At 44.1% G+C, this 20,280-nt stretch overlaps 1 protein-coding gene across 5 annotated transcripts in view; it reads right to left on the bottom strand.

Annotated features, from left to right (window-relative positions):
- CLIP1 (CAP-Gly domain containing linker protein 1) overlaps positions 1–13,195 on the bottom strand; it is a 127,482-nt gene extending 114,287 nt beyond the window's left edge. For 4 of the 5 annotated variants that reach the window (XM_049865120.1, XM_049865125.1, XM_049865128.1 and 1 more), the window contains exon 1: positions 13,091–13,195. The gene's annotated coding sequence lies outside the window, so the exon portion shown is untranslated. Of the gene's footprint in view, positions 1–12,000; positions 12,186–13,090 lie in introns of those variants that run through there. The other variant, XM_049865123.1, reaches the window with a different exon arrangement.
- Positions 13,196–20,280: the final 7,085 nt, after the last annotated feature.

The raw sequence follows: 20,280 nt of genomic DNA, 5'->3' as shown, positions 1-20,280 counted from the left end.
TTAATTGGCACATTTTTCCAAAGAAGCTATACAAATGACCACTAATCACATGAAAAGATGCTCAACATCATTAGCCAGCAGGGAAACACAAATCACAGCCACCATGAACTACCACCTCAGGCCCACCAGGATGGCTATTATAAAAAATACAGATAATAATTAGTGTTGACAAGGATGCAGAGAAATTGGAACTCTCATCATTCCTAGTAGGACTGGAAAATTGTACAGCCACTTTGGAAAACAGTTTTACAGTTAGTTCCTCTAGGTTAAGCATAGAGTTATCATACGATCCATCAACTTCACTCCTTGGTATATATCCAAGGGAACTGAAAACATATGACCACACAAAAACTTGTACATGAAAGCTTGTAGTAGCATTATTCATAATAGCCAGAAGTGGAGCCAGCCCAAATGTCTATCAACTGATTAATGAATAAATAAAATGTGGTATACTCATACCGTATCATTCAGCCATAAAAAGGAATGAAGTACTGATATACGCTACGACATGAATGAACCTTGAAAATACTATGTTAAATGAAAGAAGCCAGATACAAAAGGCCAATATATTACATGAGAAATGTCCAGAAGAGGCAAATCCACAGACGTATAAAGTAGATTAGTGGTTGCCTAGGGCTCAGGGGCTGGGGGAGGAAACGAGGAATGACTGGTAATGGGTATGGCATTTCTTTTGGGGGTGACAAAAATGTTCTAAAATTGATTACGGTTACACAACTATGAATATACTAAAAACCTCTGAAGTGTACACTTTAAGTGGGTAAGCTGTATGATATGTGAAATATATTTTGACATATTTTATTAAACAAAAGATCCTTGGTACATCCAGCAGCACTCATGCTTACCACCTATAACCCAATATTTTGACCAAGCATCAGAAAAAGACTTGCCGAAAACTCAAAGATGATGAGATGCTACAAAAAAAGATGGACTTCTGATCAGGGCATGCAAGCTTCTCCTTGAGAAAACCCCAAACATCTTTTCCCAGTTTTATCTCCCATCACCTGCCATCAAACCGTGGAAGAGTCAGCTCTCTGCGATTACCTCAGCATGCTACTTCTATGCCCCATTTGCTCACTCTAGCCTAGAATGTCTCACCTTACCTATCCCTGCCTAGAATCCCTACATCTCCATCAAAGCCAAAGACAAGTGTTAGTTCCTACATACCCAAGTAAAATGAAACGGTCATCTTCGTGGCCCCATCACCTCAGCTTTAGCCCATATCTATCTAGGGTAGGTTGTCTCACTTTGAGAGGCAGAGAGGTTCTTGTACCCAGCACAAGGCCTTCACAGACCCAACAAACCCTGGATAAACTGGCATTTCTGGGGGGTTTTCAGGACACTTTTGTTAGTCACACTCATCTGAAAAGCCCTACTGTAAATTTATCCATACAATACCAAAAGCCACTGAACTGTGTACTTTAAATGGATGAATTGTAGGGTATATGAATTATATCCCAATGTTGTTGTTGGGTGCCATCAAGTTGATTCTGACTCACAGTACAGCTCTCCCATAGGGTTTCCTGGGCTGTAATCTTTACAGGAGCAGATCGCCAGGTCTTTTCTCCCACAGAGTTGCTGGATGAGTCCAAACTGCCAACTATTAGACTAGTAGCTGAGTGCCTGATTACCACACCATCCACCAAATCAAAACCCGTTGCTTTTGCAGTCGAGTCGACTCCAACTCATAGCGACCCTATAGGAAAGCGCAGAACTGCCCCAAAGGGTTTCCAAGGAATGCCTGGTAGATTTGAACTGCCAACCTTTTGGTCAGCAGCCAAGCTCTTAACCACTGTGCCACCAAAACCAAAACGCGCTGTAGTCGAGTTGACTCTGACAGAGTAGAACTGCCCCACAGAGTTTCCAAGGAGCACCAGTGGATTTGAACTGCCAACCTTTTGCTTAGCAGATGTAGCTCTTAACCACTACACCACCAGGGATTCCAACCAGGGCTCCTTATAGCTCAATGAAGCTGTTAAAAACAGGGCAAGGAATAGAAGGCAGGAGGGGACAGGAAAGCTGGTAATAGAGAACCCAAGGTTGAGAAGGGGAGAGTGTTGATACGTCATGGGGTTGGTAACCAATGTTATAAAACAATATGGGTACTAAGTGTTTAATGAGAAGCTAGTTTGTTCTCTAAACCTTCACCTACAGTAGAAAAAAAAAAAAAGATTACAGCCTAGGAAACTCTAGGGGGCAGTTCTAAAGGAAAATTTAAAAAGATGTTAAAAACAAAATAAAAAAACAACTAGCCATGCATGAAATAAACACAGGTGACTCAAAGACAACCAGTGATACAGGACTGGCCTCTCCTCAGTCTTCGTCTTCCTCAGCCTCCCTGGTACTGGAAAGCCTTTAGGACTCCCTGCACATTATTGCCACCTGACAGTGCTATCTAGAGGCCCACAGTTCATCAAGGCCCACCCTTCGCCCGCCTTTCATCCATACAACAGCCCCATGGGGTAGGCAGGGCAGGTGCTACCCCATTTTACAGAGCAAGAAGCAGACTGAGGGGGGGTAAAGCGTGTGCCCAAGGCCACAGGACTAGCAGAGGTGGAGCTACGACAAATCCAGCTCCTCAAACTTCTCATCTGTCTCATGACAGACTGATGGTTTACTGACAATACTTCTGCTGAAAACGCTCCAGTGAAAAGTAATTTTTAATTACTTAAAAAATTTTAATTAAAAATTCAGACACGACTATAAAAAAAGCATTAAAAAAGGACTGGAAGGGCACATCTAAAATATTAAAATTATTTTCAGGGAGCAGTAGAAGTATGGGTAATTAGCTTTTTTCAGTTGTATGGGTAATTAGTGTTTTTGTATATGTGTGTGTTTTATATAAGGAGCCTGGGTAGCACAAGTGGTTTGCGATGTCTGCTAACTTAAAGGATGGCGGTTCAAACCTACCCAGCGGCTCAGCGGACGAAAGCCCTGAAGAGCTGTTTCCATAGAGATCACAGCCCAGAAAGTCCTATGGACAGTTCTACTCTGTAACACATTGGGTCACCATGAATCAGATTCAACTCAGTGGCAATGGGTGGCTGTTTTATAACTACGCATTAAGCACACATAGTATAAGAACAAAACTAATACATGTTATTAAAATGTAACGGCCAGAATTCTCCTTAGAAGCAAGGGTGGCGAGACTACGTCTCACATACTTTGGACATGTTATCAGGAGGGACCAGTCCGTGGAGAAGGACATCATGCTTGGTAAAGTGGAGGGTCAGCGAAAAAGAGGAAGACCCTCAACGAGATGGATTAACACCGTGGCTGCAACAATGGGCTCGAGCTTAACAACGATTGTGAAGATGGGGCAGGACCGGGCAGTGTTTCGTTCTGTTGTACACAGGGTCGCCATGAGTTGGAACTGACTCGACAACACCTAACAACAACAAAGTATGTAGCAACACTGTAGGACAAAGTAGAACTGCCCCACAGGGTTTCTAAGGAGCAGCAGGTGGATTTGAACTGCTGACCTTTTGGTTAGTGGCTGAGCTCTTAAGCACTGTGCCACTCGGGCTTCCCATCTAGGGGAGGTTATTGAAATTTGGGGACGTCTCACTGGAAAAGGTAGGAAACTGCTAATTTGTAGCTGCACACTGAGATCCCCAAGCCAAGCTGAAAGTCTGTCTGGGTGTCTTCCCTAAAAAGGCTGAAGCAATCTTGAGTATAAAAGGCTAACATATATTTGATAGGACATTGGCAGTCCTGATATGAAGCATAAGATCACTCTTGGTTAATCAGATTATTAAATTTGCCAGCCTCCTTTCTCTCTCACCCCTCCCAAGACAGAGGAACTCTGCCCCTGCCTACTTTAACTGAGATTATTTAATTTCAAACCCTGCAGTATAAAGAGGTTGACATTATATCTATGTCCCACTCTAGGGGCACATTTGTCCTGATCTGGAATCTATACTCTGGGAGTGGATCCCAGCATTTACTTAGAAAAAGCCCACTCCTGAGGCGGTCCCCTCACGGGCTTCTTCATGTGTCTTTATCTCTGAGCTCAGGTCAACAGACTTTGCTAATGACCTCAATGGAGGTTCCAAATGGGTTTCCACTGGCGAAAGTGGGGCTCGTTATTTAGCATATTGAATATAACAGATGGGTTCTCACTGATGGAGCTAATGGTATCCATGATGTGTGGTTTGGCTGAAATATTTCTGAGAAGTTTCCCACCCTGTCTGAAGAAGATATGGGAATCTGGCAGGTATTTTCTTCTTCTCTCTCAGGGTTGATGCTTGAGCCCTAAGCAGTCTTGTGTCTGGTCAACAGTTTGGAGGATTCTGGTGCCTTCTGTAAGCCAAGCTCTTTGCTGCCTCTAGAATACTGTCAGGTGTCCCTGCGGGTGAGGGTGCCAAGCAAGGTGTCATGGATTGAATCGTGTCCCAAAAAAATATCTGTCAACTTGGCTAGGTCTAGATTCCCTTGTATGACTGTATAACTGTCCACCATTTTACCATCTGATGTGATTTCCCTATGTGTTGTAAATCCTATCACTGTGATGTAATAAAATGGATTAAAAAAAAAATTTTTTAGCAAAAAAAAAAAAAAAAAGGGCCATTGTAAACCTGGTACATAAAGAGAAAAAAGAAACACAAGAACATCAAAAAATAATTTCATTGGAAAACATTCTCTAAAACCTAAACTTGACTCTACTACTAGATTCGTATACTTACAACAGAAATTGGTAATATAGTTTCATGTGATAAAGACACACACCTTTTTTCTAGTCATCCACATAAGAAAGAAACAGTGCTAAAAGCTTTTTCACTTAAGCTGTAAAAAAAATTACCCTGCCTGTAAAGTACATTTATTCTACAGTCTAAATAGGAAATGTCTAAACTGGCCCCTTCCTACTGTAAGGAGTGAGAACATAACATCTCCAATAAGAAGTCATTTTATGGGATAAATCAGGAAAAAAAGAGAGGCCAGAAGATCAGAAGTTTCAATTAAAAGACTTTCAGGAAAACATCCCAAATAATCTCTTACGTTGCCTGAAAAAAAAGGAGAAAAACATGCCAAATGTCACTACTTAATTGTAAGAAGGGATATGTAGAATCAGGGGGAAAAAAATCTCATTAAAGTTGCCTTCCCTTTATACATTGAACTCAAGTTTTGGAAGATTCGCACGTCCTGACCATCTGGATCCTCAAGCCCTTAACTTCGGAGAAGGAATAGTAAACCAAGGGCTTGGCAATCTTAAGTGTGAAAAATGGGCAGAGTTACACTGGGATGGGAGCCAAGGCATATTTAGACATAAGTAAGCAGAGGAGAATACAAATATCAAACTACTTAATTCAAGTTGGAAGTATATTAGATCTTATCCTTATATAAAGCCTTATGCCAGCAAAATGTCCGTCTGTAGTCTCATTAGGATTCCTGAGAAGAGGTAAATGAGAGCACATTTCCCCAGGGAGAGCGATACTCAGAGGGTTCCCAACAGGGATTCTGTAATAGGACTACTTCCTCTTCGCATTCCAAGGTCAGGAAAGATTTTTCAAAGAATTAAGATTTTGTTGCTGGACCACAGTAAGATCAACAATTAGGAAAAACAGACCCACCCACTGAGTCAGGGCTAGTGGAATCTATCCTTCTGGAAGTGCCAGATGGAGATTTCGAAAAAAAAAAGTCCTTATGAATCGTGGCCAAGATTCCTTGGTACTTGGTGCCAGGGCCAGGATATTATATGAACCCAGATGTCCTAGCCAAATTCAAGGTTGGCTAATTACAGCCTGCCAATGTACGCCTCTCCCATCCTCCCCCCGACCCCACAAAAAAAAGCCTGCCTTTGTTACGGTGACTGAAATCTGAAGAGGTCGTTCTTCCCTGAAATTGTTGTCACAATTTCATGACCATCATCAGTCATAACTTCTGCACTGAGTTTCCCCTAAAAGCACGCATAACTCAAACAGCACGCGAAGTGAGTTCCACCCAGATGGGAAACACACTGTGTATATTAACAATACGTAAGACTCTATAATAGTTTAGAGCCTCCCTAAATGGCTATGTAAAAAATTCATATCCAGGGTAGTACAGACACTGCATGTCATTTAACACTGAGAGGACTTACCTAAAGGTTGTATCAAACAGATTTTGAACCAGGAAACTTTTAACTAAAAAGGACCCAGGGTTTTGCTGTCAGGAGGACAATTCCAGGATAAGGCTATACATGCAGATGTCAGTTACAAGGACTCCCAGGGTTGAGCAAAAATGCTGAACAGATGCATACAAACAGGAAAGCATACATTCAACTGAAAGTCTGCACATCAAGTACTGTGGCTGACGTTTCTGTTGGACACTTATTTAGGTGCCACCGTTAGCTTATTCTGTGTAACATGTAAAGGAACGCAAGCCAGCGTTCAACATGTAGCTCTGCATTCACTAACTGTTGGCCTTTCGGGCAAGTTACTGAAATTCTTTGAGCTTCAATGCCCCCATCATTAGCAGTAATCATTTTGCAGTAATATCCGCAAAAGCCAGAACCTATGTAAGGCGGAACCCTGTCAGACAAGGAAAACCCAAATTTTTATTTTCCACTGAAACTAGCCATAGAAAAGTGGTAAGTGCACACCCATGTTCACTGCAGCACTGTTCACAAGAGCAGAAAGATGGAAACACCCTTAGTGTCCATCAACAGATAAACAGATAAATTATGGTACACACACACAATGGAATACTACGCGAAAGTAAAGAACAATGATGGATCTGTGAACTATCTCACAACATGGATGAATCTAGAGAGCATTATGCTGAGTGAAATAAGTCCATCACAAAAGGACAAATACTGAGACGACTATTATGAAAACCCAAGAAAAGTTTTACCCACACAAAAAAAACAATCTGCATGGTGCTCAGTTACCACTACCAACTGCTCTGACAGGAATCACAATAGAGGGTGCTGGATAGAACAAGAGAAATGTAGAACAAAATTCAAATTCACACACACACAAAAAGGGCCAGACTTACTGATCTGACACAGGCCAGAGGAACCCCTGAGACTGTAGCCCCTGAACACCCTTCTAACTCATAATTGAAGCCGCTCTCTTAAGTTCACCTTTCAACCAACAGCACTAGGTTTTTTTTTTAGGTTATAAATCAATAAAACACGTGAGGAACACACTTCTTAGATCAATCAAGTATGTGAGACCAAATTGGGCAACATCTGCCCAAAAGCAAAGACGAGATGGGAGGAAGGGACAGGGAAACTGGATGAATGGACACGGGGAACCCAGGATGGAAAGGGGGTGAGTGTTAACACAATGGAGGGATTGAAACCAATGCCACAAAACAATTTGTACATAAATGTTTGAACAAGAAACTAATTTGCTCTGTAAATTTTCACCCAAAGCACAATAAAATTTTTTTTTTAAAGGTGGTAAGACTGCACCCTGTCAAAGGGAGAAAACTTGCAAGACCAGGAAAAACAAGGCAGTGCCTGTGAATTAAGGCTCTCACAGATTTCACTGTACTACATTATGGTGGTTTAAAACCCACCCAGTGGGACTCTGTGGGAGCAAGACCTGGTGATCTGCTTCCATAAAAATTATAGCCCAGGAAACCCTATGAGGCAGTTCTACTCTGACACACTGGTTCTTTAGAAGTCCAACTCAACAAAAACGACAACAGCATTATCGTGAGGACTAAGAAAGAGAAGGTAGACAAGTTGTCAGCCCACAACTAGGCCAGTTGATAAATGGTACCATCATTATTGTCATTACCAAAATAATTAATAACATGGTATACAATTATTATGTATCTTTTACTACGTTTAAATAATTTAACACATACATTTGTTAAGGACCCTATGGGTCAGAGCAGAACTGCCCCATAGGGTTTTCAAAGAGCAGCTGGTGGATTCAAACTGCTGACCTTTTGGTTAGCAGTCTGAGCTCTTAACCACTTCACCACCAGGGCTCCAAACCTACAAGGCCTTAAATTATCTACCCCAACTCCACCCAAGGCTCCCACCTCAGTAACTTTGTACTTGCTGCTGCCTCTTCCTAGAATGTTCTTCCTTCTAGGATCTAGATTTCTTTACCTCCTTTAGGTCTCTACTCAAAAGTCACATTCTCCATAGCCTTCACCAGACTTGAGTTCGGCATAACTGGATGGTGCCCAGCTACCACCACCAACTGCTATGACAGGGATCACAATAGGGGGTCCTGGACAGAGCAGCAGAAAAATGTAGAACAAAATTCTAACTCACAAAAAAAGACCAGACTTACTGGTCTGACAGAAATTGGAGAAACCCTGAGAGTATGGTAATGGGGAACCCGAGGTCAAGAAGGGGAGTGTGTTGACATGTCATGGGGTTGGCAACCAGTGTCACAAAACATTATGTGTATTATTTAATGAGAAACTTGTTTGCCCTGTAAACCTTCATCTAAAGTACAATAAAAACATAATAAAACTTTGTCAACACAATGTTAACAAACATGAGTCTTTTTACCTCACTTAACTTTCCACTTTATCCAAGTTATGGGCTTTTTCTCTCCCCTCCTTGCACACATGAGGTCTGAGGTTGAGTGTGTTTTTTTCTGATATAAAGAGAGGACAATGTTGTTCATTAGTCATGGCGAGCCTACAGTTCTTTGCAGTATTGTTGAAGTGTTGTGATATTGGAAGCTATGGGCTATAATTTGGTCTCATTTCATACTCTTTCAACAAATATTTATTGAGCAGCCACTCTGTGCCAAATGCTGTTCTAGGTGCTGGAGGTACAGAGTGAATAAAACACAAGAATCCCTGCTCACTTAGAACTTTCTTCAAGAAGAGGAGGCAGGCAATAAATTAAGTAAATAAAATGTATATTAGTATGTTGTTTTTTTGTTAGGTGATGTTCAGTTGATTTTGACTCATAGAATAGAACAGCCCCAGAGTTTTCTAAGCTATAATCTTTACAAGAGATCGCCAGGTTTTTCTCCCATGGAGCTACTGGATAGGTAGTATGTTAGAAAGTGATAAAAGATAAGGGAAAAAAAAAATCAGGGAAGGGAGAATATAAAGTTCTGGGAATAGGGTTGGGGCTGTGGAAATTTTAGATGGGGTGATAAGAGGAGACCTCACTGACAACGTGACTTTTTTTTTATTGTACTTTAGATGAACGTTTACAGGGCAAACTAGTTTCTCATTAAACAATATGCATATTGTTTTGTGACACTGGTTGCCAACCCCGCAACATGTCAACACTCTCTCCTTCTCAACCTTGGGTTCCACATTACCAGCTTTCCTGTCCCCTCCTGCCTTCTCCTCCTTGCCCCTGGGCTGCTGCACCCCTTTGGTCTTGTTATATTTTATGCTCGCTATGAGTTGGCATCAATTCAAAGGCACTGGGTTTTTGTGTCTAATCTTTGGCTGAACGGTAAACCTCAGCAGTGACTTCATTACTGAGCTAAAAGGGTGTTCGGGGGCCACACTCTCCGGGTTTCTCCAGTCTCTGTCAGACCAGTAAGTCTGATCTTTTTTTGTGAGCCAGAATTTTGTTCTACATTTTTTCCAGCTCTGTCTGGGACCCTCTATTGTGATCTCTGTCAGAGTAATTGGTGGTGGTAGTTGGGCACGATCTAGTTGTGCTCAACTCAGCCTGGTGGAGGCTATGGTAGTTGTGGTCCATTAGTCCTTTGGACTAATCTTTGCCTTATGTCTTTGGTTTTCTTCAATCTCCCTTGCTCCAGGCAGGGTGAGATGAGTTAAGAGTGGAGCATCTTAGATGGCCACTCATGAGCTTTTAAGACCACAGACACTACTCACCAAAGTAGAATGTAGAACATTTGCTTTATAAATTCTGTTATACCAATTGAGTTAGATGTCCCCTGAGACCATGGTCCCCATAGCCCTCAGCCCAGTAATCTAGTCCTTCAGGGAGTTTCCACAAAGTTTTCTTTTAATGTTAACAAATAATAAACTCATCTTCCTGTGGCTTTACTACACTAGTTTCCTTTTTTTCTTTAGCTTTTACTTCTATAAAACTGGCCCTGAAACTTATGGACCTCATATTTTCAATTATCTAAGTAATAAACATTTACTGAGCACATGGGACTGTAGAACCCTGTAGAAATCCTGCTATAAAGTGAAAGACAAGGTCCCTGCCCTTGTCTGGAAGACCAGAAATATATCTATGAATAATAATGAACATTACGCAGCCAATATGTGACAAATTCAAAGGTACCTACCTTTGTATGCAGCCCTGGCGGTGCAGTGGTTAGAAGCTCAGGCTGATAATCAAAAGGTCAGCAGTTCAAATCCAACAGCTACTCCTTGGAAACCTTATGGGGCAGTTCTACTCAGACCTATAGGGTCACTAGGAGTTGGAATCGACTTGACAGCAATGGGATTACCTTTGTATGGGATATACCCAAACTCACTGCTGTCAAGTTGATTCTGACTACTAGTAACCCTATAGGACAGAGTAGAATTGCCCCATAGGGTTTCCGAAGCTTTAATCTTTACGGAAGCAGGCTACCACATCTTTTTCCCGTGGAGAAGCTAGTGGGTTGCAGCCACCAGCCTTTCGGAGAGTGGCTGAACACTTAACAACTGCGCCACCAGGCCTCCCTGTGTACGGGGTATAAGAGGAGACCAATTCATCCGTTACACACCATCCACTGGATTTAAAACCCCAACAGAGGCAGTACTAGAGTCAATCCTTACTAAGTTCACACTCTTTTGTGGGTCATATGAGATCAACACCCATGGAAGCAGCAGTCAAGAAATGAAATGATGTATTGGATTGGGCAAATCTGCTGTAAAAGACCTCTTTAAAGTGTTAAAAAGCAAAGATGCCACTTTGAAGACCAAGGTGCACCTGACACAAGCCATGGTATTTTCAATCGCCTCACATGCATGCGAAAGCTGAACAATGAATAACGAAGACCGAAGAAGAATTGATGCTTTTGAATTATGTGTTGGCAAAGAATACTGAATATACCATGGACTGCCAGAAGAACAAACAAATCTGTTTTGTAAGAAGTAGAGTCAGAATGTTCCTTAGAAGCGAGGTTGGAGAGACTTTGTCTCACGTACGTTGGACCAGCTCCTGGAGGAGGACATCATGCTTGGCAAAGTAGAGGGTCCGTGCAAGACAGGAAGACCCTCAGGATGGATTGACACAGTGACTACAACAAGGGGCTCACACAGCAACAACTGTGAGGATGGCACAGGACCAGGCAGTGTTTCATTCTGTTGTACACAGGGTCGCTATCAGTCGGAAGCGACTCGACAGCACTTAACAATGATGACAACATGGGATGTGACTGACCAAAAAAAAAGGATAAATCAGAAGAGCACTGAATTCTAAACTCCTAAAAGACAGAAATCAGATCGGCTTATGCTGTGCTCCTCAAGTTGGACCAACAGCAATCATTGAAAAAGTAGGGAAGGGCAAGGTCTTAATTATCATTCAGAATACCTAGGCCAGATCCTGCCCAGTTGTGCTATTTTACCTCTTCCAACCAGGCCTATAGGAAGCCTAAGGCATACTTCACAGCATTCTCTGAACCTAAAAAAGCCAACACAAGCACTTGTACAAGCCATCACCCAGTTTCTTCGCTTTAATAAAAGCCACCTTTGCTCTTTGCCAGATACTCACTATACTAATTGAATAATAAGGCAACTGGACTCAGAATGCTTGAGTTCAAATCCAGACACCACTTACTAGCCATGTGACCCTGGGCAAGTTACTTGACCTACGTCTCCTCTATAAAATGAGGATGGTGATAGCACCTACCTCATTGGGCTGGGGAGATGAAATGAGATAAAACACAGACTTGCCCAGAGTCTGGCCACAGAAAGCCCTCAATAAATGCTAATTGCTATTATTTCCAAAGAAAAATGCCCCAAGGCTGAGGAACAACATGCCTGAGGATGCTTGCAAAAGGTTATCATTAAACACAAAAGTCAAACACATTCAGGCTTCTGACTTATGGATCCTACAGGTAATAATAATCACAATAATAAAACAATCAGAACCATAACCTGAAAGAGAGCAGCAACAACGCTAGTATTTCCGGGGCTCTTTAGAGGCCAGGAAGGGTCCTAACCCTAAAGAGAAAGGAGAAGGCGAGACAGCTGAATCAGAATTTTAAAAAGTAGAATCTTCTCCACCCTCCTTTTTAAACACAATAATGGGCGCCCAAGTTTTGCTAAAAACAGGTATCTAAAACGATGACAGGCTTAAAGTATAATTTCTTCCTACCGAAGAGGTGGGGCTGCGAGGGGGGAGGGGAGAGTGCACCCATCCTGCCAAATGGAAAAGCCACATGCTGTGGAGACACAGCCGCGTTCAGGATCGACCCCAAACCAAAATCACATTTTCTGAAGCACGGGATCGCAAAATTAGGGACATCAGAAGGCTCGGCTTTCACCATAACGTCTGGATAAGTGTCATCTGTCTTCTGAGCCCATGTCCTGCCGAGGCAGGAGGCTAGGGTTACTGGCCAGTTATTTCAGAAATCCGGGAGCTGTGTGCCCACCTCTTCCCATCCACCTTCTCCGAGAACCACAGCCCCACTCGGGAGGAAAACAAAAGCCACGGCAGCCAGGCCGGAGGCCACGGGGCCAGGCGGCCACGCCAGGGCGGCCACGGTGCCTCCGTCCCGGCTCGCCGGCACCGGTGCCCAGGGCCCGGGGACTGCCCAGGTGACGGGGCGCTCCCGGGGCAACAGGTCCTGCGGGCCTCGGATCCCGGGGGCCGCCGACCCCGACTCCGCCCGGCCCCGGGAAGGGGAGCGAGCGGGGCGGCCGGGCGGAGCGGCGCCCGAGCGGCGCGGGGGCAAGGAGTCCAAGCTCCATCTTGAGGCGGGCGCAGGAAGGGAAGGCCCGGCTGCGCGCCGACAGGGCCGGCCACTTTTCCGGCTCGGCAGGGAGGACCGGGACCCCCTGGCTCCTCCGGGGCCGCCCCCTGAAGGTCTCGGGGTCCCCTCGGGAGCGCCCCAGCGCGCGGGACTCGGCCCCTCACAGACGCCGGGCCGGGCCATGAGCCCCGAGCCGCCGGCAGGAGAGGCCCGGGGAGGCGGGACGCGAGGGGGACGGGGAAGGGGAGAGGGTCCGCGCAGCGCCCGCTCACCGCTGGCCGGCCGCCGCCTCCCGCCGCCGCCGCCGCCGCTCGCCGCCACCTGCCCCACCGCAGCAGCAGCCGCCGCCGAGGCCGCCGCCTCCCGCCTCCCGGCTCGTCGGCTAGGGGCGTGGAGGAGCGTGACGCGCCGGCAGGGCGGGCGCTCGCCGCCGGGAGAAGACGCCGCGGCGGCCCCTCCCCGCGCGCGCCTCAGGCCCCGGCCCGCGCCCCGCGCCCCGCGCCCCCCGCGCCCCCACCGGCCGCCCTCTGCCCCCGCCTCGGCGGCCGGGGAGCCGCGACCCCGACCCCCGCGCCCGCAGCCCGCCCCTCAGATTCTCCTCCCAGGGCGGGAGGTGTGAGGGAAACCTTAGAGGCCTGCACTCAGGCGCTTCCCATCATTTCGGCTAATTCCCCGTTTTCTGGAAGTGTTCCTAGAATTTGCAAGTCACACCCCATAGCTCCGTGCGATCTTGACCACAGTCTCTTAGTTAAGGACGGAGCCCTTTTCCCAGGGTGAGAAATCCTTTGAAACAAACTGGAAGGAGCTGCCCAGAGCAGGTTAGGCTTGGGAAGGGCCATCTGCCCTCCCCGCCCCTCCAGGGAAAAACCGAGGGTTTAGCACCCAGACTGGCTCCGTGAGTTTGAGAAAAGCCTCTTTTATTCGCCCCAGCCGCTTGGACCGAAGCCCTGGTTCTTGTCCCGTCGTCCTTCCTCCGCCCCAGGGATCTCCTTTAAAAGCTTTTGAAAGCGACTGGCAGGGCGGCAGCAAACAGCCCGCTCGGGCTGGTGCAGCAGAGAGCGGCCAGCATTGCACTCCCGTGGACCACGGCAACCCCAGATGGGCCGCTCTGCCGGGGAATCTGCAGCTGTCGGGGGACCCCAGGCTCTGCAACGACTCAGTGGTGGGGAGGGGGAACCGGGGCTCCCTCCTCCTCCAGGGTAGGGGAGAATAATCAAGAGGGTGACCTCCTTCCTGACCTTTTTTCAAAGCACCGTACTCCCTGAACCGACAGGCGTGCACAGAGCAGGGAAAGGGAGTGCAGAAGTTGTGAACAAAGTCCATTTATCTGACGGCCCCTCCCCTCCCCTCCTCCCTTCGTGCTTCCTAATTCAGCATCACACTAATTTACAAGCTGCAAGATCAGGTGGTGGCGTACCCCTGAAATCCAGCACCCATATTCCTGATCTGGGAGACACATCTCACCCCCTCATCTAGACAATCTTTGCAGCTCTAGTCTGTAACCTGCGGCATCTAGAGATTGCCGTTCATGGTGGGGTGTGACGAACAATAATGTTTTTATCTTTTGGACTCTACTTACTCTGTTGAGCTTGTCTTTATTTAAAATGTTGGTAATTTGTCCGTCGTGGATTATTTTGCACTAACTTTGATATTTTTAAAATATTGCATTGAAATAGGGTTTCTCAGGAGGACTGACTTTTTAGCACCCCCTTAAATTTTGTTCCTAGGCCTAGCCTCAGCCCTGCTATACTGAGCACTGCTGTGCTGAGTCTCAGAGTGGCCAGTGTTAGAACCACAGAAGTTGCTCAGTCCTACCTCTAAATAAACATTCAGATTCTGTTTTTAGATCAAGCCACTGTGCATTTTTATATGAATGTCTTCTATAAAAGTATTAGAACAGCTCAACTGAAAGGACTTTGGAAGATGGAAGGGAAGTGGCAGAAGCCATGTCTTCAAGTCCATTCAGACTCGTAGTGACTCTGTGCAACACTTAAGCTGCCCATGTTTACCTTGGCAATTACTGAACCTTTCGGAACCGGTTTGAAGCCATGATTTTAAAGTTCTCATCATGGAGTCCAGATTTCCTGGAGCCATTGATGTAAATAAAGCCCCAAAACTGTTGCCCTGAGGTAATCTTTAAACCTTAAGTCAAAAATATCCCGTGAAGTCATCTTTAAACCAATCAGTAAGTTAGTTAATTTAGTTGAGAATGTTTGCCTTGAACACTGTGCTCCTCTGAAGAACTACCTATACAGGAGCAATTTGACAACAGCATCTGGAAAGGTCAGATAAGAAGCTTGGGGGGCAGTGAGTTTATTTTAATGGGAGAGAGATAACTCAGAAGAGGAGGGTGAGAATGGTCGCACAACTCGAAGAACGGAATCAATGTCACTGAATTGTACATGTAGAAACTGTTGAACTGGTGTATGTTTTGCTGTGTATACATCCAACAACAATAAGAACAAATTGAATAAAAGTATTTAAGGTCCTCAATCAAAATAGGTAGAGAATTGCCTCCACAAAATGGTAGGCATCCGGGGTTTGTTTCTGTGCAGCTCTGTAGCATGAATTCTTTCTCTGACAGTTTTCTGCAGTACATACAAATTTGTTTTGTTTATTGGCTATCACACACACACACAAATGTAAATTCCACAGAGGCTGAGGTTGTCGACTCTTATTCACTGTTGTATTCTCAGGCCTACTAGAATAATGATTGGTCCATAAAAAATAATGATTGGTCCATAGTAGTTTAAAAAGAGATGGATTGTAAGACTTCCATTTCTACATAACTGGGGACTTTTTCCCTGTACTTTGTGTTTATTCCTTAAAAAAAATGTTTTTTCACAGCAGCCCAGGGGCAAGGGTGAGAAGGTAGGAGGGGACAGGAAAGCTGGTTAATGGGGAGCCCAAGATCAAGGAGGGAAGAGTGTTGACATGTCATGGGGTGGGCAACAAATGTCACAACACAATGTGTGTATTGTTTAGTGAGGAACTAATTTGCTGTGTAAACCTTCATCTAAAGTGCAGTACAAAATTAAAATAAAATGCATTAGTTATTCTGAAAACTCAAAAAAAATTTTTTTTAAAGAACCGTAGATGTTCATTACATAACATTTGTAATACCACACTTCCAGGGACGATTACTGTAAACAATGTTTTAAAAATAATTCATTACCGTTTAGAAAGATTTTTAAACCTCCCACTAAGACACTAATAAGTCTTCTGACCATTCAAGAACAACATTCAGTATAAAATAGTGTGTGGAAAGTACTTTGTAAATTGTAAACTGCTTTTTTTTTATAAAGATGTGAGGATTTATAAAGTTAAAAAAAAAAGCTGTCAAAACAAGGACAAAAACAATTTTTAAATTAAAAATAATCTTTTTCTTTCTTTTTTTGGTGAGGTTCCTGAACCATGATAGGTAGGAAACAATTCAAAATTTAACTCCTAAGAAATAGTCTATGATTAAAATAGTCTTTATGAAAAGGCATAGAAATTTATTTAAGTATGCTATTTTTAAAAAAGGAGCCCTGGTAGTGCAGGGGTTAAGTGCTCCACTGCTAAGCGAAAGGTCAGCAGTTAGAACCTACGAGCCATTATATGGGAGAAAGACATGGCGGTCTGCTTCTGTAAAGATGACAGCCTTGGAAACCCTATGGGGCACTTCTACTCTGTCCTGTAGGATCCCTATGAGTTGGAATCCACTTGACAGCAACAGATGTGTTGTATATTTTAAAATTACATCAACTTCTATTAGCGTTGTTTCAAAAATGAGAGTCAAATTAATTTCGTGCACTCATTCAACAAATATTTATTGAATTCCTGCTGTGTCCCAGGCACTGCTCCAGATACTGGGAAGGCGGAGGAGACAGCAGTGAAGATCAAGTCCCCTGCTCTCCAACCGCTGACTTCTGCTACCTGGTTTACTGAACCAGGGAAGGGGTGGGTGGGTAATGATCACTGGTCTGTGAATTCCACTGGATTTATGTTCACAATAGACCACACCACTTGTCGAATTTATTTCAGCTCTGCTAAAAATTTAGGGAAGGAGCCCTGGTGGTGCAATGGTTAAGCGCTCGGCTGCTAACCAGAAGGTAAGTAGTTGGAGCCCACAAATTGCTCCAGAGGAGAAAAGACCAGGTGACCTGCTCCCTTAAAGATGACAGCCTAGGAAATCCTATGGGGCAGTTCTGCTCTGTCTTATAGGGTCTCTGTGATTCAGAATTGAGTAGACGGCATACAACAACAACAACAAAAATTTAGGAAGAGATTTATAAAAACCCTTACAAGAGGAATGTTTAATTGTGTCTGAAATTTTGGGGAATATTACCATTTCCTTGCAAAGCTAAGGAGCTAGTGCTGGTTCATTAAATCCAAAAGTGACTAAACCAGAGTAAAGCAGCCTTGAAGTACAAAGAAAGGAACCAACAACAACAAAAATAAATCCCGAAACACATAACGAAGCATTCATTATCTGGATGGAAAATTAATTTTGGACTGAATCCAAATAAGACTGTCTGCTGTATCTACTTTATACAAACAACGCTGATGATAGTGGTTTCGTGGAATTAAAAAAAAAAAACTAAACGATGAGAGAATGACAAGCTACAACATTTGCATTCATAACGATCGCCTGGTCAAAGAAAACCATCTTGTGAAAACAAAAGCCAAATTGTACACGTTTGGTTAACAAAGAACAATGCCAGTGAGGCCGCACATCCTGATGTGAACTGTATTTAAGGCCTTCTAGTGCTTTGAGTGTGTGTAGTTTCATGATGGTTCAACGCTGCGGCTTCTAAGGTTCCCATCACAAAAATTTTTGAGATCCTGTGACTCTTATCCAGTAAAAGCAAAACACTAGTCAAATCAGGGATTAAGGCAGCAGTTCTAACTCAACATTTGTTGGATGCATGAAGAGTTGAGCTTATCTTCAGCAAAAGTCAAGCAAGACTCAAACAAATATGCATAGATGACTGTACATTGTAGCACTATTCACAATAGTCAAAAGGGGGAAACAGCCCAAATGTCCATCGAAGGAAGAATGGGTAAACAAAATGTGGTCTATCCATACAACGGAATATTATTCAGCAATAAAAAGGAATGAAGTTCTGATCCAGCCTACAACGTGGAAGAACCTCAAAAGCATTATGCTAAGTGAAAGAAGCCATTCACAAAAGACCACATATTGTAGGATTCCATTTATATGAAAAGCCCAGAGTAGGCAAATCCATAGAGACAGATGAATATTGGTTGCCAGGGGCTGGGGGAGTTGGAGAGATGGAGAGGATGGAAAGTAACTTTTTGCATAAGGAGAATGTTCTGGAACTAGACAGAGGTGGAGGTCGTGCCATATTGTGAATGCAGTAAACGCCAGTGAATTGTTCACTTTATTTCGTCTTTTTATTCACTTTAAAATGGTTCATTTTGTTATGTGAATCTCACCTCAATAAAAATAAATAAATAAAATAGATACTAAAAATAAAAAATCAAGAGATAAGCATGGGCTCACTTGTGCTTACTTACTAGTCTTCAGGGAACAATTTCACCAAAGATGTGGTGAAACCCATGTGAAATTGTTTACTACACACTAGAAAGTATGTTTATCTCGCTTATTGGATGGTCCGCCCCTGGGCATGGATCCTGTTTCATTTTCTACATGTGGAAATCCAATGGAAGACACTCTTGTGTCTCAGCCAGGGGACTGGAGACGGGCGGAAGCAGGATATGACATCGAAGAAATAAGAGAAAGTGCTGCCCTTCTAGGCCTGGGAAGTGATAGAGAGAGAGGAAGAAGAGAGAAAGATGAGGGAGACAAGTATGTAGGTTGAGATCTAGGAGAGGAAGCCTTTGTCCCCACTCCACATTTGAAACTCTGGAAGGAGTCCACTCATCTGTAGGGTGGTGTCTCTATGCCAACATTGTTAAGATGGTGTGGTATGGTCAGGCATCAGGAAGATCCAGTTGTGCTCCTCGGCCTGTCTCAGATAATCAGAGGCATGAATGCCTCAGTGAGAGCTTTGTGTACCTGCTCTGGGGCCCATTGTGGCAGCAGCATGGCAGAGACTCAGAGGTGTTTGCTTTGCCAGCAAGAGCAGGCAAGGCTGAGTCAGCAGGGAGGAGGCCACTGAGCTCTGACCGGGCCAAGAAACACCATATGTTAGCAGCAAACTCCAACCAAACACCCAGAACCAGGACAACCACACTTAAAAGGAGTCAGAGGTGGCTGACATCGCTAATTGCCCACCCAAGTCCCAATATCCATTTCTCTCTGTTTATTGAACAAATCCTGATTATCTTTGGCATGGCAACTTGCCCAACAATTTTTGCTCACTTCCTATGAGTTTCCTTAGGAAAGTCTCCTAGAGGCACTTCTGGGAAAGCTTTTGCTTCCCTGGTAGGTGGGGATGGCCACAAACGCACTCTCTGAAGCTGATGTAGCAATGCTGTTATTCTGAGGTCATGATCAGGAAGACAAAACCAAGAGGCCAAGGATGGCAGAGCAGAGAGGTGAGACTTAAGGAGCCCTGGTGGGGTAGCAGTTAAAGCGGTTGGCTGCTCACCAAAAGGTCAGTGGTTCGAACTCATCAGCTGCTCTTGGTAGAAAAGACACCCTGATGGAGAAAAGACTTGGAATGAGCTCTGTGTAAGCATTACAGCCTAGGAAACCCTATGGGGCAGGTCTCTGTTATGTCAGGGGCACTGGGAGTTGGAATTGATTCGATAACACACAACAACAACAGGGAGAGACCTATTTATCTGAGCAAAGACCCTGATAAGAACCGAAACTGGAAGAATTAAATAAATATCAATGGTTAAGAGGCTAGTTGAAAAGGAACTTCGTGAAGAAAACCGAAACTGCTAGTAAAGATTTGTATTATTTTAGTACTACACGTGTAACATCTTTCTGGGCTTTAGTCCAAAATTTTCAGAAAATGTACCTCACTTATGAATGCTTTGTGAATTTGAACATGCTTTTGGGGGCTGCTATGTAGTCCTGTATCCTGCTCCAAGGTGGGCATTGGTTCAGGGGAGAACTAAGGCTGGTTATAGGAGTTCAACTTCAGTGGAGAATCCTCAAACAACACTTGGATTAATAATGCCTGTAAACCACCTATGAATGCAAGCAGGAATGGTACTTTCACACAGAAATTATCTCATTGTTCTGGCCTCTGTCCCAGATAAGGTAATTTAACTTTCTGCACACCTGGGCAGGTCTCAGGTTGAACAACGACGCCAACCATATGCATTAATTACCCATCTTTCTCCAGTATCTTCCACCCTTCCCCCTCTCCTGATCCCTTATTTGTATGTAAATACATTCAAGATCCTCTTTCTTAAAATCTAAATGAAACAAAACAAAATCCGCTTGCAACACTTCACACACCATGGCTGTAAATCTTTACAGAAGCAGACTACCACTAAATGGTAGACATGAAAAACTTAAATTGGCAAATATTGTCAT

Source organism: Elephas maximus, chromosome 22, assembly GCF_024166365.1.
Source record: "Elephas maximus indicus isolate mEleMax1 chromosome 22, mEleMax1 primary haplotype, whole genome shotgun sequence".
Taxonomy (NCBI): domain Eukaryota; kingdom Metazoa; phylum Chordata; class Mammalia; order Proboscidea; family Elephantidae; genus Elephas; species Elephas maximus.
Note: the sequence above shows the minus strand (reverse complement) of the source record. Positions and strands in the feature narration are given on the sequence as shown.